The 26650-nt window shown below is 38.4% G+C and overlaps 1 protein-coding gene across 3 annotated transcripts in view; it reads right to left on the reverse strand.

The window, feature by feature from the left end:
• LOC126183328 (uncharacterized) overlaps window positions 1-9889 on the reverse strand; it is a 191109-nt gene extending 181220 nt beyond the window's left edge. For all 3 annotated transcript variants that reach the window (XM_049925192.1, XM_049925191.1, XM_049925193.1), the window contains exon 1: window positions 9413-9889. The gene's annotated coding sequence lies outside the window, so the exon portion shown is untranslated. The remainder of the gene's footprint in view (window positions 1-9412) is intronic.
• Window positions 9890-26650: the final 16761 nt, after the last annotated feature.

Genomic DNA, 26650 nt, shown 5'->3' on the forward strand with positions numbered 1-26650 from the left:
TAAAACAAGCAGAAAAATTTGTGTGGTCAGCAAACTAGAGAGAGAAGCATATCTCAATGAACAACTTGAAACTTTTAGCTTATGACAGAAGCATGTAGAGGAACCATGGCTCAAGATTAAAAGAATAGTTGACAATTCTCTGGAAAGATATATAGTCAGTAGAACAGCTCATGATGGAAGAGATCCTCAGTGATATACACTCGCTATAAATAAACTGCTAAAGAAACAGATTACTGCATAATAGGTGTAGAACGAAGCATAAGCCTACAGATAGATAGATAGATAGTGAATGAATCGCATTCAGATGTCACGAGCACAACACGTGAAGCCACAGCTGAATAGTGTCAAAATATCTTTCACAAAACTCAAAGAAATTCTGGTAATATGTAAAGGCTGATATTGAAAAGAAAATTCACATTCAGTCACTTGTGGGTAAGGCAGAAACTGAAAGTGAACATAGCAATGCAAAAGCAGAAAGAATTACCTAGGAGTATTGCCACAACTTAATTCTCGTACTACTGAAAAGATGAGATAAACAGTTATTAGTGTAAGTGGCGTTGAGAAACAGCTTTAAATTGTTAAAACTGAACAAAACCTAGGGGCCCGATGGAATCTCTATAAGATTCTATACACAACCTGTGACTGAGTTAGACCCTATGTTAACTATAATCATCACAGATCTCTAGAACAAAAAACTGTGCCCAGTAGCTGAAAAAAAGGACAGATCAAACTTGTCTACAAGAAGGGTAGCACAAGTGATCCATAAAAATTCTGTCAAACATCCCCGAAATCAATTTCTTGAAGAAACTTAGAAGATATACTGAGCTAAAACATAATGAGTTATCTCCAACAGAATGATTTTCTGTATGCCAAGAAGCACAGAATTTTGCACACACAAATTGAGTCAAACCCAACTCTCAATTTTCTCGTATGACTGCCTGAAAGCCATGGATCAAGGCAGTCAGGTAGATGCAGTATTCTCAATTTCCAAAATGGTCACTCCACATCAAACCACCAAATAATTCTAGGATTTGTAACCCTCCAGCTCAGATTTTCATGAAAATTGGTATATCTGCCGATACATAAGAACTTAAAGCGGTCATTTACCTACAGAAATACAGATACCTCAAGTGTATATGAAGTTTTTTATTCAGTTTTTTTTCCAGACGTTAACGAGACTGTATTTATTTAAGTAGTAAAGTCACAAAGAAAATTACAAAATGTAAGCCGGTTCGAATTTCGTTGGTGGAAGAAATTTTAACTGCCAGTATGTGGCTGGCAGAGGAAGGAGAGGCAGTGGTGCAAAGTTTCTGATCACCAGACTTTGCACCAATGTCCTAGCTTAAACAATAAACCTCTCCACAATGTCTCCTGAAGTGAGGGCGTGAGTTAATGGTGATCCATCCATCGGATGGAAACATTAAGCTTGGCAGTCCCCTTGGTGCTCTTCAAGAGGAGTAGGCTATGTGCCGACACCGGGTTTAACCCTCTCCCTTCAATCATCATCTCCAACATAAACGTGACACTACACACACACACACACACACACACACACACACACACACACTACAGTCACCTACACTTAACAGATACATGTATGCACACAGTTTCATACTTCATGAAGAAAGGTGCCTGCAGGTGCACAGGATAAGGAAAACCTTTCCAATTAAGAAGTCAAACATGCCCTTTGGGGTCTCCCAGACATTCATGCCATATGACAGTAAGTGTACCAGCCATTGGATTGCAGTGTTGAAATCTGACAGTAGGGAGGATAAAATGGATTATGAAATTGTGAGGAAAGCCAAAGATACTGACGCTATTACACTGTTGATGAAAGAAAAAGTGGTTGGTGTAAGGAGATTAAGAAATTCAAGTTTTCACCTTAGCTCCTCCCCCATGGGCAAATGAAAAAATAATGTCAGAATTCAATGCTAGTGAGTATGTACTTCAATAGGCAAGGATACTGAATACAGAGATAGATACTTTATCAACTCCTAAGTCAAAAAGAGGTAAAACAATCATTGATGAAGTTTTAAAGTATTGGCAAAAAAGACTCATCCTCTGCAACCTAAGGAAATTATTTTATTGCTGTAAATGGTACAACCCAAACATTAACATTGGTTTCTCTGTATTTTGTTCACTGAGCCCGAAATGGTGTATTTTAGCTGGTGCTACTGGCATTCATTCTGTGTGTGTGTGTGTGTGTGTGTGTGTGTGTGTGTGTGTGTGTGTGTGTCCACCAAAATGTAAAATGCTTTTGGATGCAGAACACACACATTCAAGAAACACATAAAGAACTTGGAAAATTTCTTGTATGTGACTCTGAAAACTATGACTGTACGCTTAATCACTGTGATGATTGTCGCAGTGATGACAAATTGTTGGAATTTTTGAAAGCAAAATTATCTTACAAAGATGCTGATGATCAAATTGAGTACAGCCAGTGGACTAACACACACCATCAGACTAAACTGGTAAAACAGTCTACAACTGTTGATGAATACACTGATTTGTTGGGAACAAAATTACCGGCTCTTAAACCACACTCGTTTATATCTAAGAGTCAGGCAAGGGCCGTTGAAAATTTGAAAGAGAATCTAATCCCAGAAAAAGCAATTCTATTATTCAAGTTTGCTAATTCAGAATGAAATTCTGAATTACCACTGGACAAGAAGCAGCTGTACAATCTGTCCCATTTGTGTTTACATAATAAATGAGGAAAATAATTTGATAATACCAAATCATCGCTCTAGAAGTGATGATATGGATCATGATGTAGGACTTGTAAATGCTGTGCAGAAAGAAATGGTTAAGTGGTTGGCTGAACACTACTTACGAGTCAAGAAACTGCATTATTTCACCGATGGATGTGCTGCTGAATATAAAAATTGAAATAGTTTTAAATTGAGTGTGAACACAAAAATGATTTTTCCATTCACTCTCTGCTTTCCTTTTTTGCTACTAGCCAGGGTAAATCTGTGTGTGATGCGATTGGAAGGAACTGTAAAATGTGTTGATAAAAGCTAATCTTCAACTAGAGGATGATGTGCAAAAAACTGCTGCATCTGGTGTTTACAATTTCTACAAGGCTAATATTGACAAATATACTTTTCAATTTCTTAGAGAAAATCAATGTAGAGATCTTTGACAACACACACAATACCTGGGGTACCAGGAATTTTTACAATTACAAACCACTTTCCTGTGATTCATTAAAAATCAGAGAAGTAACTAGTTCTTGAAAGCCTTCCTTGACTTTCTCAATCAATGAAAATGGCACACAATGAAAATATACCCATCCTCAACAAAACTCTTTTGTGGCAGCTGTATATGACGACAGGTGGTACTCTGCCTTTGTCAGGAGTGTATGTGATTAAGAAGGCGATCGTGAACTACTTTTTCTACACCCATCTAGACCATCATCAGTGTTATTCTTTTGGCCTGAGAAGGAAGATTCTCGTTTTGTGCCACTGGAAAACATTTTATGTCCTGTTGGTCTACCTGAGTCAAGCACATTAGGAAGAATATATTACTTTAATGAACACAATATGAAGTTAACATAATCTAATTTATCACTGTGGATTCAAAACAGATATGCTATTAAAACTTTCACTTGAGAACTCCAACAATCTTCACTGCTGAACATATACAATTTAAATTTAAACATCTATCTGTGCAGAATAATTGTGATTTAAATATGCTCATTTGATACTCCTGAACAAAGTTACTATTAGTAATGAAAACATTTCAGTTAAAATCATAACTTTTGGCTCTGAACTTTTATTATTTCAACAAAACATGATGCACGCACTAAAGCTTAGCAGTCTACATAATGTGCTTTAAAAAACCTTCTGAACAATGTTACAGATACTTTACTATACAAATGATAACCCTATGTCTGTCAAAACCCAGGCTGTCTGTTTTTAATGGCATCATATTTGAGTTTCAATTTAAAAAACTGGCCTGATAACAGCTCTGCATAAAAGTATTTTGAATACTTAAGAAATCACTGTTTAGCCATAACAATTTAAATTGATTTTCTACATTACCAGAAGTCGAGCACAGTTATTTTTCCCCATAAAGAGACATTCGTTTTCTGTTAACTGGAAAAATTATGGCAGTTATTTGTCGAAAATTAGCTAACTTCTGGGTTTTTCCCTACAGTAATGTAATTTGAATGGAAAGTTTCAGACAGTTTTTCCTTCAAAAACTATATGAAACACATGGAAGAAATTTTACAATGGTTATTAAGATGGAAAAGGCAACAAAAAAAGAATCATGAAAATCTGAGGCACTAGGCATCAGGCCCAGATTCACTTACTAGGAATGAAACATTTTTCATCACAGTAAAAAGCTTTCTTTTATTTCCGATTTATCTGTGTCCCTCCACAGAAAACTTATTAACATTTTTATTTTATTAGAAAGCTTACAACCTTGGGAATTATTTAAGACCAAAATTAGATTCCCAGAAGGTTTGAGAAATTCCACACCAAATACAGCTGCGATTCAGAATGCTAAGGATTTTACAAGAGTCCTGAAATCTTACACATCCACAGCCCTCATTATTTAGTCCAAAGAAAAACATCGAAGAATTCTGTGAGCATAAAAAAGGTGAATGGCCCAAACAAACTATTCCTGTCAAAGAAATTCAGAAGACACATTCTTGGACTCAAAGTGATGGGCAAACTCATATTGCATGCACTTTAGAAGAAATTTCGTTCATTTTGCCAACACCTCAGAAACAGCAGGGTAATATTCAGATTCACAATTTGAGAAGGGGGATGGTTTTGGCATGTGTGTATGACAGTGATTGGTGGATTGCAGAAATTATAGACACCAGTTAAGAGTTAAACAAAACTGTAGTGAACTTTATGCTACCACATGGACCAGCTGATGGATATAGGTTTCCAGTTGAAGGACAGCAACAATGCCATCAGTGCTCACTTCCTATTCACAATGACTTGAAGACTGTAAGTGCTCCAGTTCCTATTGGTTCAACAGGAATGCATCACTCTATATCAAAGGAAGATACTGAAGCAGTGGTACACATTTTTAGTTCATTGACTGGCTAATTTCAGCACAAAACAGAGTGCACAGAAGTTGCATAAATTGAAACCTCGAAATCTTTGGACCTTTCACATAAATTTTGTAACCATTTAAAAAGGTTGAAAAACGAGTCTCTTACTCATCTATCAAAACTAAAATTATGTCAAATAAGGCTAGGTTTTGATTTTTTATGAGAATGTTATGTGATAATGTGGTAATGAAACAGTTTTATGTATGGCAAAAATTTCAATTGTTTATAAAACCTGCTCAACCTAAAAGTGGAAGCTTTCCTTTCAAGCAATGTAGAACTATATGGTACTAATCAACAGAAAAAAAAATCCAAATTTTAAGGACTGCTATTTCTGAAAAAAAAATCCATAAATTATAAAAAGTTCAGAATGCTGTAGTAAAAACTTTGACAGGTAAGTCCAAATGGAGGATTTCTTTGTAATCATAAAGCAATTATCTTTCAAAACAAAAAAACAAAAAAAATCAAAATATCTAGAACTGTTCCAGAGATACAGCATCTTAAATTTTTTTTCAAAAATTCGCATCATCAAAATGGTATGCGCAGTGTCATCTTTGGAGGGCTGATCTCTGAGCATAATTTTTTTTTTTTTTTGAGAAAATAAAAAAAAAAATGTGTGTTCCTTACTTAGTCCTTCATTTTAACATATGTTAAATTCAATAACATCAGAGACTATGAAGGTAAGATCTTTTTCCTAGCCTGCCTGAACTGATACGGACTATGCCTAACAAAGCTTCAAGAACTGGCTTTAAATGATGACTCTAGGAATATACAACAATATCCTACATATCACTCCCATACGGATTGTGAGGACACAGACTAATTTTAGCAAGTGCAGAGGCATGTAAACAGTCATTCTTCACATGCTCCATACATGAATGGAACAAGAATGCCCTAGCAACTGGTACAGTGGGATGTACCTTCTGCCACACCCCTCACAAAGTATTGATACAGGTAACAGTACACACAAAGAAACTGGTATGAAAAAAAAAGCTGAAATAGACTGGGTCAAGGATTTCATGAGCTGGTACAAACAGCTCACATATGAAAACACTAGCTTACCAAGAGCCACAGCTTTTAATAAAGCAAACGTCACAAAAGCTTTTGGATATTCATTCATATGGTTTCACAGAAGATTAAAGAAACAATCTGATGATGTTTCTTTGTATGTTGAATTGAATAATAACACTTCCAAAGGTGGGCCAAAATTAACAATGGGTATATATTTATTTCTCTTACAGCTCGAAACATGTATTTAACATGCATGGGCAATGTTACAGTAATTACATTTAAATTATTGATACACAATATATATAGATTACATGCTATTAAGTAAAAGATCATTTAAGTATATTTAACATAGCATTCCTGAGGTCAAATCATGTCAGCACCATACTGTATGGGCACTTCAATATAAGGCATTTTTAACTCATTTTTAAAAATTCTGCCAGAAAGCTGTTTCAGGTTGTTTGGCAGAGAATTATAAAATATTGCTCCCTTAATGAATGGGGTATTTGTTGTTAGATTCAATCTTCTGCTCACTATATGAAAGTCTGATTTGTGCCTTGTATCGTAATCATGGATTTCCATATTCCTGTTTGTCACTTTTTTGTCTTTTTTCACTAATAATATTGATTGAAACATATATACTGCATAGATAGTCATAATATTAAAATTAATAAACAGGTTTTTGCATGAAGTTCTGGGTCTTTCTTTTGCCATAGTTCTTATTACTCTTTTCTGCAATACAAATACCCTTCTTATATTTTACTGGCTACACCCACCCCACAATAAAATTCCATGAGAGAGATGGGGCTACACCAACTCAAAAAACGCTATTTTTATTGTTTTAATATCTAGATATTGAACTCATCTCCTTACCAGGTGGGATTGACGGAGGACATCGAAAGGGTACAAAAAAGGGCAGCTCGTTTTGTATTATCACGTAGTAGGGGAGAGAGTGTGGCAGATATGATACGCGAATTGGGATGGAAGTCATTACAGCAAAGACGTTTTTCGTCGCGGCGAGATCTATTTACGAAATTTCAGTCACCAACTTCCTCTTCTGAATGCGAAAATATTTTGTTGAGCCCAACCTACATAGGTAGGAAGATCATCAAAATAAAATAAGAGAAATCAGAGCTCGAACAGAAAGGTTTAGGTGTTCGTTTTTCCCGCGCACTGTTCGGGAGTGGAATGGTAGAGAGATAGTATGATTATGGTTCTGCAAACCCTCTGCCAAGCACTTAAATGTGAATTGCAGAGTAGTCATGTAGATGTAGTAAATACAGACTAGATGTTATTTTACCACAGACATGATCTATTTGCTGATTCCACGAAAGTCTGTCATCTATATATATCCCAAGAAATTTACATTCTGAACAGGTATTTTCCTGAATGTTCTCATTTACAACAGAATTTTTATTTGAGCCACTTGTCTTAAAATAAATTAAATTAGTTTTGTTAATATTGACCCTCAGGTTTTCTTTTTCAAAATGTGTTTGGGCTTTTTCAATAAAATTCTGTACCATTGAACTTAGGCCATGATTCCTACGTGCCTTTTATATATACATAAAATTAATAAAAATAAAAAAAAAATTCAATCAATCCAAAGCTGCACGAGAAGTTATATTGGTTGAATCTTCTGAGAGGTAAAACACTGAAGTTCTTTTAAAGATAAATATGATTACAAATATATGAATTGACTAATAATAATTTAAGGACTATAAATTAATAATTTTTCACACCCGGGGAGTTTGCAGAAAACGGCAACAAAGACTTCTTTGCAAGGAAAGTAGAAGAGAAAAACAAAAAATTACTAAGTAAAATTCATGTGACCTAATCTGTTTCTCAAAAATTTGGCTGTATTTCCATCCACAGAAATATTCAGGAGTTAAAAGGTACCTCATTCCCTGTTGAAAAGAACACCACAGCAGGTGTAGCTATATTTCAACAGAAATACAGCCTATTTCAAATGAAATGTAAAATTTGACTTTGTTTTTTAGTAGAACTTTTGTCCAACATACTTGCTGTGTTTCATAGAGAAAATTATAATCTAAAATGCACTCCCCCACACCCCTACTGCTTTCACTCCAAAACACCTTCTTTCAATGCTAGAATGGTTAAAGACTGTACAAACATCATACTTTTAGAATGAGATTTTCACTCTGCAGCGGAGTGTACGCTGATATGAAACTTGCTGGCAGATTAAAACTGTGTGCCCGACCGAGACTCGAACTCGGGACCTTTAGAGTGAAAATCTCATTCTGGAAACATCCCCCAGGCTGTGGCTAAGCCATGTCTCCGCTATATCCTTTCTTTCAGGAGTGCTAGTTCTGCAACGTTCGCAGGAGAGCTTCTGTTAAGTTTGGAAGGTAGGAGACGAGATACTGGCAGAAGTAAAGCTGTGAGTACCGGGCGTGAGTCGTGCTTCGGTAGCTCAGATGGTAGAGCGCTTGCCCGCGGAAGGCAAAGGTCCCGAGTTCGAGTCTCGGTCGGGCACACAGTTTTAATCTGCCAGGAAGTTTCATCATACTTTTAGTTTGCTATTTTGTTCACAGTCCAAAACACCCCCCCCCCCCCCACACACACACACACACACACACACAATCACCTGTATCAGATGGAGGGGAAAAAACCAAAAAATTTCAAAATGGAATATATTAAATCCTCAAATATTTATACTTATGTCAGTTAAGAAGCAACCAAAAAATGAACACAAATGAAAAACACTGAAGCATAGAAATTAAGTTTCCAGGCTGTTCTCCACAGCACACCCTTGAAATATATTAAAGGCCATCACAGTATTTTCCTGATACATATACAAATAGCTGAAAGTAGAAAATTTCTTATGTAAATCATCTCATGTTACGAAAAAATATTTTGACAGGAAAAGGCGTGGATACCCCTTCAATGCTGTGCATTGCCTGGATGTGAAAAGCAATTACCACTAATTAAAACTATGTTCGACTAGATATTACCACCACTATAATTCACTGTTTGAAAACTAAAAAATGGAAGAAAATATTTTAAAAAGCTCTATAAATAGCTTGCGGCTCTTGGGTCACAGCATCAGGTAAAAGTGCACTAGTGATGGCGTCTACAAGCAATGCCCAGTGTGTGCCATAAAACATTACTGATTTTTAAATAGCATAATACAGGTCTACGTAAAAACGGGAAGAGGTATAATTTCTGTTACGATGGCATAAGTTGCATATACAAAACAAAATGCAACCCTATATGTGAATGTATAATTTTCACTATTCGAAGAACTTCGCCAACTAATCTAATAGCTTAAATTTAAAAGCAGGGGTTCTGCTAGATTAATATGTGGAATACCTTCAGGGCTCGCTGACTTTTGCGTAATACTTCGTGTCCGCTTCAGATGTTGCCGCTGGTCCTCGTCGCAATTAGACGTACAGCATCCCACGGATGCTCACACCGCATTCCCACTCCACTTGTGGCAACAAAACCGATAAATGCGGAAACCCTAATACCAAAGTTTATCGCTTATAATCGGAACCAGAATATATACTTGCTCTAAACAGTGTTTTTCACGAATCTCCACTTCGCAAGCTGCTTGCTACGGGAGTCTTTCGGACCATTAAATCTTCCAACCGGGGTACATTGTCAAACGACAATTTTTAGTTCATTAATGCAAAAATATAACTTATCCTAGCTGCAAACACAGTATAACAATGAACCTAACACTAAAAAATAATGTAAAAATAAATTATAAGCAAAGTTTAGCCCATTCTAATTATCACCGAACTATCAACGCAGTAAACAAAACTTCTGCCACAGGTAATCAAACAACCAGAGGTAACACCTACTGCCTACATCGCTACCGATCAATGAAAGCACCGTTACGTCATAATCTATAGCCAGGTTTCCATTGGCAGGAATTTCTTACATGTGCATACCCCCACCACCATTCGCATAAGTCAACTTACATGTGAAGGCACCCAACGTGTACACAACCTTGCAAACTTACGAGTAAGTTGCGAAAGATGAATGAGAGCCTACTTACTTGCTGATGTCACTTTCCCCACCATGGCCCACAAGCTTCAGAAACTGGAAATAGGTGGAACTGCTCTCATCCTGCTGTGGTCCGATCGACGGCACAGATCCAGAAACGTTTGTTTACATATTTGGAAAATTTGCGTCATTCCAAATTAAAGGGCTTAGTCTTCAACTAAATAAATAAATACTTCCTGAAATGGCCAAATGTTCTTAAACAGTACGACAGGAATATCACACTAACATTCAGCAACTCCTTGTAATCACTTACTTGTAGCAGAGTAACACATCATCGTTTGAAGTGACGAAATGGATTAAAAAGAATTGAAACAGAGTGTGAACTTGTTGAGGTTCGTATTACTACAAAACAGTCAGTATTGTAAAGGAATACTATATTTAAGAAAAAAATATAATAATTTTTTGCTTTGGTTTATGAGTGTAATTGTCACAGTAAACTAAGATTTATTTGTGGTGTTAGAGATTTAAAACTACTCTTGACCCTCATTAAAGTCCTATTTAAACGTAGCAGTCTGATATTAGCGCTGTTATTGAGTAATGACTGTTCTGCTCAATACTATATTGTTTGGTTACAAAATTAAGTACCACACTGCTGAAACAAACGTATATTTACAGCCCCTGTGACCGATTATAACCTTTACTAATCCTGAAAATAAAAACAAAGCTGAACTGTTGAGGTAAAAACCTTAGTTTCCGGTGTACCTTCAGTGTACTGTACATAACATAAGAATTTAAAAATAGTGCTCTTCGGAATCCAATACCTGCATATCAGTGACTCCAGTTGCTACATATTTCAGTATTACTTGTAATTTAATGAAAGCTGGTACGGTCTCTCACGTAGGTGAATTACACATTTGTGCAGATCCAGAAATATGGCTCAAAAAGATTAGAAAATTTATTTTACTCGTTCGAAAATGATTTTCGAACGACAAGTCATCCTAGTAAGATAACACCTTATTAGCGTATTTGGTTCCCAAACGATTCCTACGAGATGCCCATTTCCGTATCCAATATCTGTGGTTTCGTTTTTTCTTCGTCAACATCAGTATAAGCTCCCTTGGTTAAAAGATGTCCCATACATGCTCTCTTGGAGACATATCTGGCCATCGAGCAGGACGAGGCAGCATTTCGACATACTGTAGAGCATGTTGGGTTGCGACAGTGGTATGTGGGTGAGCGTTATCCAATTCGAAAACACTCCCTAGAATGCTGTTCATGAACGGTAGCCAAACAGGTCGAATCACCAGACTGGTGAAAAAAATTGCTGTCAGGGTGTGTGGGATAACCATAAGAGTTCTCGTTCTCCTGCTGTCACACGATATCACACCCCAAACCACACCTTTAGGTTTAGCTCCTGTTTGTCTAGCATGCAGACAGGTTGGTTGCAGGTCCTCAAGTGGTCCCCATTTAACCAACACACGGCTATCATCGACACAGGCACAACCAGCTGTCATCATAAAACACAACAAACCTCCACCCTGCCCTCCAATGAGCTCTCGCTTTACACCACTGAAATCGCAAATGGGAGTGGTTTATGGTTAGTGGAATGCACACCACAGGGCGCCTGACTCGGAGCTGTCCTTGAAGTAACCGATCTGTAAGAGTTCGTTGTGCCTTTGTGGTGGCAACTACTACTCAGATTGCTGCTGCAGCTGCAGTAAAATGCACTAGAAAAATACCCCAAACATGATGGTCTTCCCTCTAGGTAATGTCACATGGCCGTTCAGAGCCAGTTCTCCTTGTGACTGTATATCCTTGTGACCACCATTCCCAGCAGTCATGTACAGTGGCTGCATTCCTGCAAAGTCCTTCTACAATACTGTGGAAGGAACATCGAGCTTCCCCTGGCCCTATTATATGACCTCATTCAAACTCAGTGAGGTCTTGATAATGGCATTTTTGTCGCTTTAAATGCGTTCTTGACCAAAATCAACTCACCAAATCCTATACCAAAGGTAACTAATGCTCACAATCGTTACAACACGTATTTGAAGCAAACCTGGTTTGCATCCTCCTAGTGGCGCTATTAAGCCAGCTTGCAAAATTTCAAGAAACAGCTTTAATTTATTTCAGACTGTAAGCCCAATAGAACAATATTGTTTAGGTTTTTAATTATTTATTTAAAATCATATAATGGTTTTTAAAATGTGAATTTCTTTTCAGAGAAATTGTTTGGAGTCTAAGCTCATTTTTACTGCTTTGGACTCAACTTCATTGTCATCTGACAGTTACTGTGTGTTTACCAGTGAGTTCAGTTACAAAGTTCTCAGTGGCGAATCCAGAATTTTGATGTGATTCTTGAGTTTCTCCCAGCGTATTTGACAATCAAAATATCCACGGGTGTACTGCCGGTCTACAGTGTCCAACGGGCACAATATTTCGGCGATCAAACATGTCGCCATTATCAGGTGAACTGACGGACTGAGCTCCTGAGCACGTTCACAGGAGCTCAGTCCGTAAGTTCACCTGATGATGGCAACATGTATGATCGCTGAAATATTGTGCCCGTTGGACACTGTAGACCGGCAGTACACCCTTGGATATTTTGATTAACAGACTTTTGGTGGCGGTGGGGTGGTGAGGGGGAGAGTCAGAGCTTACAAAAATTTCGTTGACGTGACATCTCCAAATTCTCCTGAGTAAATGAATACATTTTCTTAGCCTGTTATGATAAGTACTTGAACTAACTGAAAAAGAATTAAGTGATGTTTTAAACATCAAACAATGATATAGATGTAGAAAATGCTACCATAAAGTGGGATACCTCCAATTTTAGATAATTTTTCAAACAAATATGTAATATATAGAAGTTCTGTAAAATGATGTCTTGAAAAAAAGGTTAATCTATTCTAAAACAATGTAAAAACCATTAAGTAACATGTAAAGACATTCAAGATTTATTTTTGAAATTTTATAATCTTTGAAAAATTGGAGCAGCGTAGCCTCTAGAGTGGATTACTTTGTTCCACTTGATGAAAACATTATTTCATGACAGAATAATAACTCATGCTAATGTTCCCCTCTTTAAAATTTATTATGTTATGTTATAAGATCATTGGAAATCAACATTCATGTACTTTTTGGTATTGAAGGGACAAAATAACAAAAATTCAGGATGATGCAACTCTTTAATTTAAGAAGTAAAAAAAGTAACAATCATGAACAAAATTTAGTGTTGTTTTGTCATCAAAGAAAAGACCAATGTTTCATTTGGTATGTTGGTGTGTCAAAATTTCAGTGACTATACCAGAAAAATATTTGGCACAAATTCATCATCATTTAACAATCCTGGCACTGGGAAAATGTCTCTTTTACTGTTTTGACCGTTTTATACCTTCAACACTATCATCGCATTTGTGAAAAAGTACATCCTCATCTACAGGCCATTTCCAGTTAACAAGAGATGGCATCATGGTATTTATGATTACACCACCTTCAGTAAAACTTTCAACACCATCATAATGTTTATTTTCATACTGTGTAACCACAAATACACCAGCCTACTTGCTGACTGCTTTAAGTTTTCCTGTGGTTTTGACAGGCTCTCTTCGTTCTCTGTAGATACTAAAATTTCGATTTGATTTCTTCTACATGATTCCATATCTTTGTCCGAACTTTCATCAAGTCTACCGATTTTTGTACCATTTGGCCAATTCCTTCATGGTATGTTGTTCTTTTTGTCTTTTTATAAGTCCCATGCTGCCATATCTAGGCTACAAATACGTCTTCAGCCGTCTTAATGTACTGTACCTCTTCTGTGGTGTTGCTGTTGTAACAGGAACCATTGCAACTAGTTCATGTATGCTGGGAAACAGCTATTTGTCACACCTGTTTAGCAGTTCAATAATCAACGATTTAATGTTCTGAAATTCCCCTATTCGTCTTTTCTGTAGAAAATACTTACTGTATGCTTGCTCAGTTGCTGATGAAGGCACCATTTTCGAGATCATCCTCATAAAATATGATCAAAGTTTCAGAGTCATTTATGTTTCCTGAAACAAACATCAAACTGAAGAAGGGAGCTAAAAACTTACTCCTTATTTCTGAAATCATGGCACCCAAAAAGACAAGGAAGATAGAAATACAATACAAAAATATAATTCGCGATCAGGAATATCTGTGTTTGGTCGATCGATTTGACCTTTATTTCTCCTTTGAGTAATGACTTTCACCTCATGTTTTTCACACTTCGCTCTCAAACAATCATCTGCACACTTTGTGATATTCAGCAATTGATCGTTTGGGAATATTTTACTGTGGTATCCAAATCGTAATCTTCTTTTTCTAGGTATTTGCTCAATAAAATGCAGCTGCTAAAAAAGAATTCACTCTCAAAAGGGAAATCATAGATTTCACTATGGATGTGGAATTGACTAATGAAATGGCACCGGCCGGAACTTCACGGTCAGTTGAATGGATGTTGTCATACAGACACATGTATGCAGCATCCAGAAGTTCGACTAAAACAGTTATAGTCATGAGTCCACACCCATCTTGTCACACATAGATTCTTAAAGCATTTTTTTTTTTTTATTCTGGGCAGAATTCATCGCTCTTCTTTGAAAATATGACTTGTGCCTTTGCAGTGTGAAGAAAGGAATGTGTCATTTCAATGATCCCAAAATACTTACTGATGTCTTGGACATGACATGAATCTGAGATGGCAACATTTAAGCAGTGTGACTTGCAATGTATATATATAACTTTAGATTGTAATTGAGCAGCACATGGTTGTGTCCCTTTAAACTCTCCATTTATTATGCGAGTGCTGTCATAACCTTGTCCTCTAACGTGCTTGACACACAAACACAGATATTTCAAAGTTTTTAAATTACCAGAGATATACTTACTTCAGTTGTGGGAGTAAGAGGAACAAAACACAAAAAAAGTTCACATATCTTCATCAGCTTCTCGTCTAAATAACTAAGACAGAAAGACATTTGTCTGATAGTTGTAACACCAGTTGCCTCACGAATAATTTTTTTTTTTAGTTTGTAAATGGTTTTCCAGGGATCCATATCTAAACTGAGAGGCAAATCGTAAGAGAACTCTGAAATATCCTTCACTTTTAGAGAGTACGTTACCTGAATTAATTCGCTCAATATCCCTATACACACAGTATTAACCCTTTTATTATGGACTTCATGTGCTTTCGGTTCTCTTTAGCCTCTTTGATGTTATTGTCTTCCAATAAAGTATCCACTAATATTTGTTCATTGTTGTGTATTTGCCTTAAGTTGGTATAACATAAAAATGAATTTCTATGATATTCCAGCACTTTATGGTTATTCATGTACCATAACATGCATTTCCATTTCCTAAATCCTTCATGCACGAAACAGGCCAAAGACTGTGAAGACTGTTCAAGATAGTGAACAGCAAGAAATAGATAATATTTGCATTATGCTGCCTTTTCTACTTCAGAGTATACCAGCCAGCTGCATGACACATACTGAAATTTTCTGGAGAATGTTTCACTTGGTGTAATACTTGCTGGAAAATCGTAATTTTTCTAAAGCTTCCATATAAGTTTCAACAACTACAAGAATTTGAGCTTCTTGCAAAACTTGTTTCCAGCAACACAATGTTATTGTCATCTATAATTAAATTTGTAGGGGACAAACTCTCCTTGCTGTTCTCATTTCCATTAGTTTTATGACAACTACCAGGTCCACCACTATGCATCGTTATAACATAGCTATCTGCTGTGAATAAGGAACTGCTATGATCACGATCACGACGACGACCACCACCACTATTTTTGATTGATTTGGTCTCCACCATATTACTTTTTGATCCTTTGCCTTGAAAGAAATTAAAATTCTCCCTTTCTTTGTTTTTTGAACCTGGTATAATGAAAATATGCTGATACACTGGTAATTCCTCATGTAAAATGTAGGTATAAACACACATTGAATAATGTAATGCCTTCATATGTTGATATGAAAGATATTAGGTGTACGGCAAACAACGGTGTGGGTATTTCTAGTGATTTAACTTTTGTTTCCATAGATATTATATAGCTGTATGATGTCACTGCGAAATACTTGCTGCAGTGCTCTCAGGATTATACCGAAAATGGGCACAGAATGTTTATAAATAGGGATAAAACTCATAATATCTTGGAACCACAGACAAAGGCCTAAACAAGGAAATTGTCACACTTCTTCCACACACATGCATTTACAAAGAAATAGTAGAAAAAAATAAAATTTATCCAAACACAAATGAACATGTTAGCAATCTGTTTAAACAAGCAAACAAAATTCCAACCAGCATTCAAAACGAAAATACTAACACAATAACAGTGAAAATATGTGATGTTCTGATAAATACTGTAATACAGTGTTACTACACTCAAAAATCACATGAAAAAAATAGTAAATGCCTCATGATGGCACTGTCTGAAACAACACAGTTGGCATTTAATGGCAACTGTGATTATAAACGAATTGATAACAATGTGTATCCAATGTCATACAGGGTGTCCCATTTATCTTGACCACACTAAATAAGTGTTTGTCCAGTTTCAAATTACAAAATTTCTTTAGCAAATGTTCTTTAGCCGTCAGGGGGACATCAATCAGCATGATTGCCTTCGTTGTAGCTTTGTTTTTTACAAAGATATGAACAGCGGTATGACTCTTTTAAATGGCACCCTGTATTTTTTATTCAGTACTCCATTTTCTCTCCTGAAGACCTATTCAAAAATGTATCACAGTATACCATTCACTGAAACACAACGTTATTAATTACATAACACAACATTGACATTGACCTTCAAGCACTTAGTGCAGGTACTCAGGGTAACAGAACACATCCACATGCTGACGTTGACAGAGGACAAATGTAAACATAAGTAGAATGCACACCCCTCATTCCGTCAACCATCGTCAGTTGAAGAGTTATGTGAGTAGAATGTGCACCAACGAAGAAAAGGAAGAAATGCTACTCATCTACGGGAAATGTAAGTTAGCAGAACAGTAATTACAATACTGTTTCCTTACGTACCGGTACATTTAATACAGTAGTTTAGTCCTTTTAAATACTTTTGTGTAGAGTAGGCTTACAGTTAAGGCTGTCCTTCCTATAAACTGCATCGACATAACGTTTCTTTTATTGTTGTTGTTGAAAGTTTGTGAAATGCTACACATGCAGCAGAACTGTACAGATAATGGTATCCTGACATGAACCCACCTATCCGATGGATGTTTTCTCGTCTTGTTGCGACGCTTCAGGAAACGGGAAGTTTCAACCCACGACAACGCAATCGTCATAGCACTCGCAACGACGAAGCTGCCGAAGTTACTGTTCTCGCTTCTGTTGATATGAATCCACATGTGAGCACACGACAACTTGAACACGTGATTGGAATTCCTAAAACCAGTGTACATCGTATTCTTACACGTCACCAGTTCCATTCTTACCATGTACATCTACATCAAGAATTGCATGGGAATGATTTCCAGAATCGTGAACAGTTCTATCAGTGGGTACAGCAGCAAATCCTCGCCAACCTGAACTTCTTCTCCATTGTTCTATTTACCGATGAATGTTCCTTCTCAAACAAAGGACAGGTAAATACAATGAACATGCATTATTGGTCCAGCGACAACCCACGATGGCTTAGACAGGTGGAACATCAGCGTCAATGGAGAGTTAACGTCTGGTGGGGGATGCTTGGAACTACAATTATTGGCCCTTATTTCATCAATGGTAGCCTAAACGGCACAGCGTATGCCAACTTCCTCGGACGATTTGTTCCTCCTCTTCTAGATGAAGTGCCGCTAAGAACCAGAATGCTTATGTAGTATCAACATGATGGATGTCCAGCACATAATGCCTTGCATGCACGTTGTGTTCTGAACCGAAGGTATCCTGCCAGATGGATTGGTCGAGGAGAAACAGTTACTTGGTCTAGATGTGGATGCATTAAAGAAGTTGTCTATCGCCATATTAAACAACTCCAGAGGACATGCAGGAACGTATCGTGCTTGCTTGTAATTCTCTTCAACAGGCAACATTGAAAGCAGTAAATAATTCTTTCATTCGACGAGTGGACCAGTGTATGGGTGTCCAGGGTCACCTCTTTGAGCACCTTTGAATGTTCTACTCCTGGGCAGTGGTACAAGAGAGTCAAAGTCAATTTTGTGTTATGTATTTACTTGGTTTTCATTTGATTTCTGACAACTCCAGTAAGTGGACGAGTCTGTGATTCTGGGCTCAGAGTCAATGCTATGTTATGTAGTTAATAACGTTATGTTTCAGTGAATGGTACACTGTGATACATTTTTGAATAGGTCTTCAAAACAGGAAATGAATTACCGAATAAAAAAGTACAGGCTGCCATTTTAAAAAGTCATACCACTGCTCATATCTTCGTAAAAAACAAAACTACAACAAAGGAAATCATGCTGATTGATGTCCCCCTGATAGCTAAAGAAAATTTGCTTGAGACATTTTGTAATTTGCATTTAGAGTGGTCAAGATAAATGGGACACCCTGTATATTTATTGTATACACAAATTTTATATACCGGTACTGAGAATGTATTTAAAATAAAAGGGAAACTCCTCTGGTTCAAATCGGTATGTGTTCTATGTACAGTTTGCACTAGTCAGAGAAATCTATAAACAGCAAACCAAAATTTAAGCAGCAACTGCAGAAGGAAGAATGGCCAACTAACTAAACAATACATTAACTAAACATGTAAAACTTTAACTATAGAGACTTTTCTCATCTCACAATAACAATCAAAAAGAACACTACAGTACATAAGATGCTTTAATAAAATTACAATGAAATAACACAGTCCGTCACCATTGATCTGTTACATGAGGCAGGAAGCACAGAATGAAAATAAAAGATGCCGTGCTGTTACCAGAGGTGAGGCAGAGGAGTATTTTGCACTTGCAAGTGCATTGTTGACAATTAAAGTGCCATCAGTAAGTGTCAAGTACAGATAAACTACTGCAGCAGTAACAGGTTTTCGTAAGTTTTCATAAAAGTGCATTATAGATACATCCACGTTCAATTTGATACTTTATATGAAATTAAAGTAACTTTCTTATAGCGTAGTAACTGTTTGATCACTGCATTTGGCAGCAGTCGAAAACAAACTATCACGAAGACTACTGACTTTTATGCTTCACTTTTACCAATGTGTATCGAGGGAACTATGGGACCGAGAAACAGCGCAATGGGAGCAAATTGTATACTCTGTTCATCTTTATTTTAATCATCATACAAACAAATGCACGCTCAGCGATTGGCCAAAGAACATAGTTCATGGCCTCCAACAAGTTTTGTTACGTTACTGGAAATAGGTCCTACTCACCTAATAGGTATTTTGTCGTTATGCCACTGAGAATGAAACTTCGATTTCGACACACCCTAGAGCATTAAAAGTGTTCAATTTTTTTTGTTAATCATGGTTTTTAACGTTTAAACCATGTACTTTTTATTTCAAATATCACTGTACAGTGGGTTCTTGTAAAGATGGTACACCATGCAAAGAGCCCTGAATGCAAGTTTTGATCGGTATAAGTTGGCATATAGCCGACTGGTAGAAGTCGCCTGACTTCTGGCAAAGTACCAGTACTGACATATGTGATGAAATACATAATTGTGTCATAATAGGCTTAATTTAACTTCATTATCGAATAACAGCAACATTTGAACTTGGAAGTCTCTATGAAGAGACTTCTCAAAACCTTATTTCCTTGATGCTCGATCCAAATTGTAGAGCGAAAGTAGTTTCGACGGTTCGTAGTGAGGCTGTTTATCGTCGTTGGAATCTAATTGTAGTGCGGTAACAAGTAGTGCAGAAGAATTCAGTGTGTAATGTATCAAATTTACAGTGAATGCATCCAAAGACGTCTGCAACCAGTTCAACGCTACAGGTACAACTGAACAGACTACAACAGCAAGAAAAATTTCAAGACTGTTAACGCTGATAGCTACATTGCAAAGATTTGTTTTGGGAGATTAAGAAGAAATAGGTGCAGTTGCGAGGGTGGGGGCCGAATCGCCATTGAGGAAGGGACAATGGCGATCAACAGCGCCTTGATGAACTTATGGATTGTATGCCTTGACGAATACAGGCATGCATCAATGCAAGAGGACGTGCTACTGGGTATTATAGGTACTGGTATGTACAGCAATCTGGAGCACCGCCTCTGAAGGTCTCGTTGTATGATGGTACAACATGCAATGTATGGTTTCTTTTTTGTGAATCTGGCATGGCTGGATACTAGGCAAGATTCAAAACTTTCACACTGTAAACCAGAAACAATGGTGGATGCAACTAGCATCATAAGTGCAATCAGTGAGACGTGTGTCTGAACATTCTATCCCTATGGAAGTTAGTGTTAAGATGGAAAAGTCCTTAGCAACAAGGCAGCAACACCACTCATGATACAATGTTGAGAGCGGGATTGCTCCCATTCTTTTGAAGACGGATTTAAACTTCAAGGGATGTGTTCTGTTCTTCTGAAATAACTTCTCATACAGTTGCCTTGGAGGTGACCCATATTTCTTGATTTGTTCAGTAGTTTACATACGCGATCATCTTGTGAAAGATGCTCATGAGTGGCAGTGAACAGAACAGAGCAGAGCATTACCTTGAGGCTAATAAGGGGTTGGGTCCAAAGTAATAGCATTAACTGCATACTGACTAGCAAATTTGGGGGAAGTTTACTTCTCATGACAGGTTTTTGAGATGGAGACTAGTCGATGCAGTAAGATGGGGGGAGGGGGTGGGTGCGATACTTCAGTTATCTTCGCTGGGAGAGATGAGATAACGAACCAGTACTGCTGGAACAACTTAGCTGACACTACTCTTCTTTAGCAAAATAAGAAATAAAGTATAGTGCAGGTATCGCAGCAGGAGAGTAAAAAATAGAACGGGGTGTACAGAAAGAAACCTCGTAGCTTTTGACAGCAGTCGCCCAGCAATATTAATTCACGATGCATATCATCAGAACGGATGACTATGGTTGTGCCTGCATGGTTGCAGAAGGAACTGGACCATTCTAAGTACGTTGCAGTTAGTCTCTATCTGTCAGGGGTGGGATACAATCTCTCTACCTGCCCATTCAATAGACAGTTAATGTGGGCTCCCTATGGTACATGGACTCAGCAACGTAGTACAATCCGAACTGAATAGTAGAGGAGAATTGTTCCGTTGTACCCTTGCAAGACGTTGGCAACAGGGATGTGGCAGCATGGTAAAACACAGGTACTATCAGATTAATCGTGTTAGGTGTCAATTGTATGTAATGCAAAGTGACTCTGACGATCCCTCCAGATTTATATAGACAGTCTTTGTTTACCCAGTAGCAAACGAGAGTGTCTATAGCAGGGGAGTCCAAATTTCGGTTCGTGTGCCATGCCCAGGCCCGAGTGCCAAAGTGCTCAGCCTGGATGGCAGATTTTCCCCATCGCCATGTCACGCTGTCTGAGCGCGAGCAGGGGGAAGAGGGGAAAACTGCGAACGCGCCCCGTTTAAATGGTAATGCAGTTGCATTGCATACAACTTGGTTTTATGTTTCACATTTATCAACAACATAAGTCACAAACAAAACAAATTTTCAGTATTATTTAGTTACTTTTGGCGCGCTGAAGACAGATGCAGACAATTTCACAGAGTTTCGCACGAAAGTTGCCACGTAATCGTGACTTATTTAGTTTCATAATCGAAAAAAGTCTTTCACACAAATACGTCGACCGAAATATTGTAGCACTTTTGCAACTTCATCATGGAGACTTGGAAACTCTACCTGAGGAAAGCGATGTAGACGTCCTGGACAGTTTTAACGCACAACAATCTGTCATTAAAACGAGAATTACCTTGTAGACCAATCAGTTACATCTGCACGTGCACAAGTGCATTTCTACTGAAACGATAAATGGTCTCGAAAACAGCTTCAAAACAGACGTAAGACTGACCCGCAATGAATTCCTGAAATTCTGCATTTTCTTTAATGGCAGTGAGTTTAGGGAACTGAACTGTATTTGTCAGAATGTATCCCTTCTACAATGCGATTTTCTTTTTAAATGGATACCCATCAAATTAGAAAGAAGTTAGCTTGCAATGTCTTATTGTGGGCATTGTACAGTAAAGTCCATTTAAAATGCGAAGTCTAAAATGTTCTAATTTTCATTCCTGCATTCCTTTTTCCTTCATAAATTCAACAGTAGTGAGATTTAAATCGAAAAATCGTTCGAGACCTGCCCCTTGACTTAACTTACATGCTCTACATCTACATCTATACTGTACAAACCACAGTGAGGTGCATGGCAGAGGGTACGTCCCATTGTACCAGTTATTAGGGTTTCTTCCTGTTCCAGTCACGTATGGAGTGTGGGCAGAATGATTGATTGAATGCCTCTGTGCATGTAGTACTTATTCTAATCTTATCTTCATGATCCCTGTGTGAGCAATACATGGGGGATTGTTGTATATACCTAGAGTAATTATTTAAAGCCTGTTCTTGAAACTTTGTTAATAGAATTTCTCGGGATACTTAATGTCTGTCTTCAAGAGTCTGCCATTTCAGTTCCTTCAGTATCTCTGTGGCACTCTCCCATGGATGAAACAAACCTGTGACCATTCGTGCTGTTACCAGTTATTAGGGTGTCTTCCTGTTCCAGTCACGTATAGAGTGTAGGAAGGATGATTGTTTGAATGCCTCTGTCCATGTAGTAGTTATTCTAATCTTATCCTCACGATCCCTGGGTGAGCAATACATGGAGGATTGTTGTATATCCCTAGAATAATTATTTAAAGCCGATTCTTGAAACTTTGTTAATAGACTTTCTCGGGATAGTTAATGTCTGTCTTCAAGAGTCTGCCATTTCAGTTCCTTCAGTATCTGTGACACTTTCCCATAGATGAAACAAACTTGTGACCATTCGTGCTGCCCTTCTTTGTATACGTTCAATAACTCCTATTAGTACTGTATGGTATGGGTCCGACACACTTGAGCAATGTTCTAGTATGGGTCTCATGAGTGATTTGTAACAATCTCTTTGGTAGACTGATTGCACTTCCCCAGTATTCTACCAATAAACCGAAGTCTACCACCTGCTTTACCCATGACTGAACCTATGTGATCATTCCATTTCATATCCCTACTCTGCAGTAACATACGAAGTCTTCATACTCTTCGTTCAGTCCCATTGAAAAGTGTTGCAACTAACAATGGAATAATGTGAGCGACATCAGAAATTTTACTACTTGTACCACCAGTTTGTTCATGTGCTCCAAGACAGCAAATTTAGCACAAAGTGCTTTTTGACGTACAGAACAATGAATCCCGTCTTTCGATCATTGTAGTTTTTTGCTCTTTCATTTTTGAGTAAACTTTAAATTCATTCTGTGTGGTATTGTAACGTAATTTCATAGAAAACAGACAATACCTGTCACTTATGTGAACTAAGAATTCTCATCCCTCTCTTCTGTCAGTCCTATTCATTTTAAAGGATTGCGATGATAGGTCGCTAGACTGCCTCTTTTTGTGCAAATAGCCACTGGACATGTGAACGTCCTTCACACCACGAACAAATAATGAAGGTTAAACAGTACTGAAGCACGATTCTGCCGAAGTGAAGACAGTTGTGCCGACCGAAAAACGGCGCACCGCAATGCTACATGAAATGTCACTCTGTTCCGGGTACACTACTGGCCATTAAAATTGCTACACCACGAAGATGACGTGCTACAGACGCGAAATTTAACCGACAGGAAGAAGATGCTGTGATAAGCAAATGATTAGCTTTTCAGATTATTCACACAAGGTTGGCGCCGGTGGCGACACCTACAACGTGCTGACATGAGGAAAGTTTCCAACCGATTTCTCATACACAAACAGCAGTTGACCGGCGTTGCCTAGTGAAACGTTGTTGTGAGGCCTCGTGTAAGGAGGAGAAATACGTACCATCACGTTTCCGACTTCGATAAAGGTCGGATTGTAGCCTATCGTGATTGCGGTTTATCGTATCGCGACATTGCTGCTCGCGTTGGTCGAGATCCAATGACTGTTAGCAGAATATGGAATCGGTGGGTTCAGGAGGGTAATACCTGACGCCGTGCTGGATCCCAACGTCCTCGTATCACTAGCAGTCAAGATGACAGGCATCTTATCCGCATGGCTGTAACGGATCGTGCAGCCACGTCTCGACCCCTGAGTTAACAGATGGGGACGTTTGCAAGATAACAACCATCTGCACGAACAGTTCGACGACGTTTGCAGCAGCATGGACTATCAGCTCGGAGACCATGGCTGCGGTTACCCCTGACGCTGCATCACAGACAGGAGCGCCTGCGATAGCGTGCACGAATGGCAAAACGTCATTTTTTCGGATGAATCCAGGTTCTGTTTACAGCATCATGATGGTCGCATCCGTGTTTGGCGACATCGTGGTGAACGCACATTGGAAGCGTGTATTCGTCATCGCCATACTGGCGTATCACCCGGCGTGATGGTATAGCGTGCCATTGGTTACACGTCTCACTCATCTCTTGTTAGCATTGACGGCATTTTGAACAGTGAACGTTACATTTCAGATGTGTTACGACCCGTGGCTCTACTCTTCATTCGATCCCCGCGAAACCCTACATTTCAGCAGGATAATGCACCACCGCATATTGCAGGTCCTGTACGGGCCTTTCTGGATACAGAAAATGTTCGACTGTTGCCGTGGCCAGCACATTCTCCAGATCTCTCACCAATTGAAAACATCTGGTCAATTGTGGCTGAGCAACTGGCTCGTCGCAATACGCCAGTCACTACTCTTGATGAACTGTGGTATCGTGTTGAAGCTGCATGGGCAGCTGTACCTGCACACGCCATCCAAGCTCTGTTTGACTCAATGCCCAGGTGTATCAAGGCCGTTATTACGGCCAGAGGTGGTTGTTCTGGGTACTGATTTCTCAGGATCAATGCACCCAAATTGCGTGAAAATGTAAGCACATGTCAGTTATAGTATAATATATTTGTCCAATGAATACCCGTTTATCATCTGCATTTCTTCTTGGTGCAGCAATTTTAATGGCTAGTAGTGTAGTTCTGAGGAGGGCCGAGCTAAGCCGAGTGACATGCCGAAGCCTTGGCCCGCCGGCGGCCAGCACACGCTGCACGCGTGAAGTTTGGCATGCCGTGGCCGCCCCTTGTACATAGTGTAGGCGGTAGTGTAGAGTGAAACGGTAGTTATGATGTTAGCCGTTAACAGCAAGATACTACACTCGGTTTGGCGGAAGGAAGATGAGATGTACAGGTTCTAGAATATAATGGCGAGGTTCACAAAGACAGTGGAACCTCTTCGCTTAGTAGTAAACATAAATGTGGTTGGAACTCAATACCTTGTCAGGTTATACAGTAGAAGTAGTGCAGTGGAAATTGTCTTTCAAACAGACAGAAAAAAGTCACATGCCAATCCAGAAAGCACTTTCACTCAAGTGTGGAATGGGTTGAATCACTGCACTGGCTGAGCACTTTACTAAGCCACGTTTGTGTACTTGGAGAATGCAGATACCACAGCAGGAAATTCCCACTACAGGAAGGCTAATTGGAGCTGGCAGTATCCAGGCACAGAGATACAGAAATCGCTTATATCATAGAAGCACCTAAAGTGTTCAGAAGGGGCAGCTAATACTGCAATACGTCGATATCTCACGAATTGAGTGGTTACACAATACATGCAAGATAATAGCACAGTAAACAGCAATCGTATAACATGTAATAATCATCACAATAAACTAGGCTATTGCCAATACATCACATTTGTACTGGAGGAAGTTCTAGTAGGGACCTGCTTTACCATTAACGAGTAGCGCTCTGACTTCAGCGTATCTTTAAAATAAATCCAAGGGCGGTTAATAAAGTTCATCAGCGATAGGTACACGTTGCGAGTCCTCATAGTGGACTGTAGACAGCCTCCTCTGTTTCTGTCTGCTGTTATTTGCCATTCTTTCTTCATCAAAACATTCTTTTAGCTGTCAAGCGACTACTTGTTTCAGATAAACTATACCCTAATCCTTAACGAAGGCAAGAGCAGCTCTGGCAGTACGCAGTCGCTGTCACAATTAAACAGCAATTTATACGAATAGAGCAGTAACAGTAGGCAAAAGACAGTGGGATCAGTAGTTACAGTCACTTGAAAGTACTACTAGATGAGATGGAAGAGCTGGCAACCAAAAATATGGCGCAATTAAAACAGCTGCCGCTTATTACGGATAATTTTACCTGTGGTTGCCTTCCATTTCGTCATCCGCGGGAAGATCTAATGAGAACATAAACACGTTTCTGTAAAACATTCGGCACATAAGTCATCGCAGGATAAAGACGGGAGAATATGTGGGTAACAGAACATAAAGTTGTCCTACCACGATTGGACAAATGCTAAAGTCTTAATAATTTTTCACTACACGCCTGATGAGCAGCGGTAAGAGACGCAGCTAGCAGGCAGAGGTTCGAGGCCACCAAGCAGTACCGTTGCTGACTCAGCTCATTCAATAGCTCAGCACGAAGTCCAGCT

This window comes from Schistocerca cancellata, chromosome 4 (genome assembly GCF_023864275.1).
Source record: "Schistocerca cancellata isolate TAMUIC-IGC-003103 chromosome 4, iqSchCanc2.1, whole genome shotgun sequence".
Lineage (NCBI taxonomy): Eukaryota > Metazoa > Arthropoda > Insecta > Orthoptera > Acrididae > Schistocerca > Schistocerca cancellata.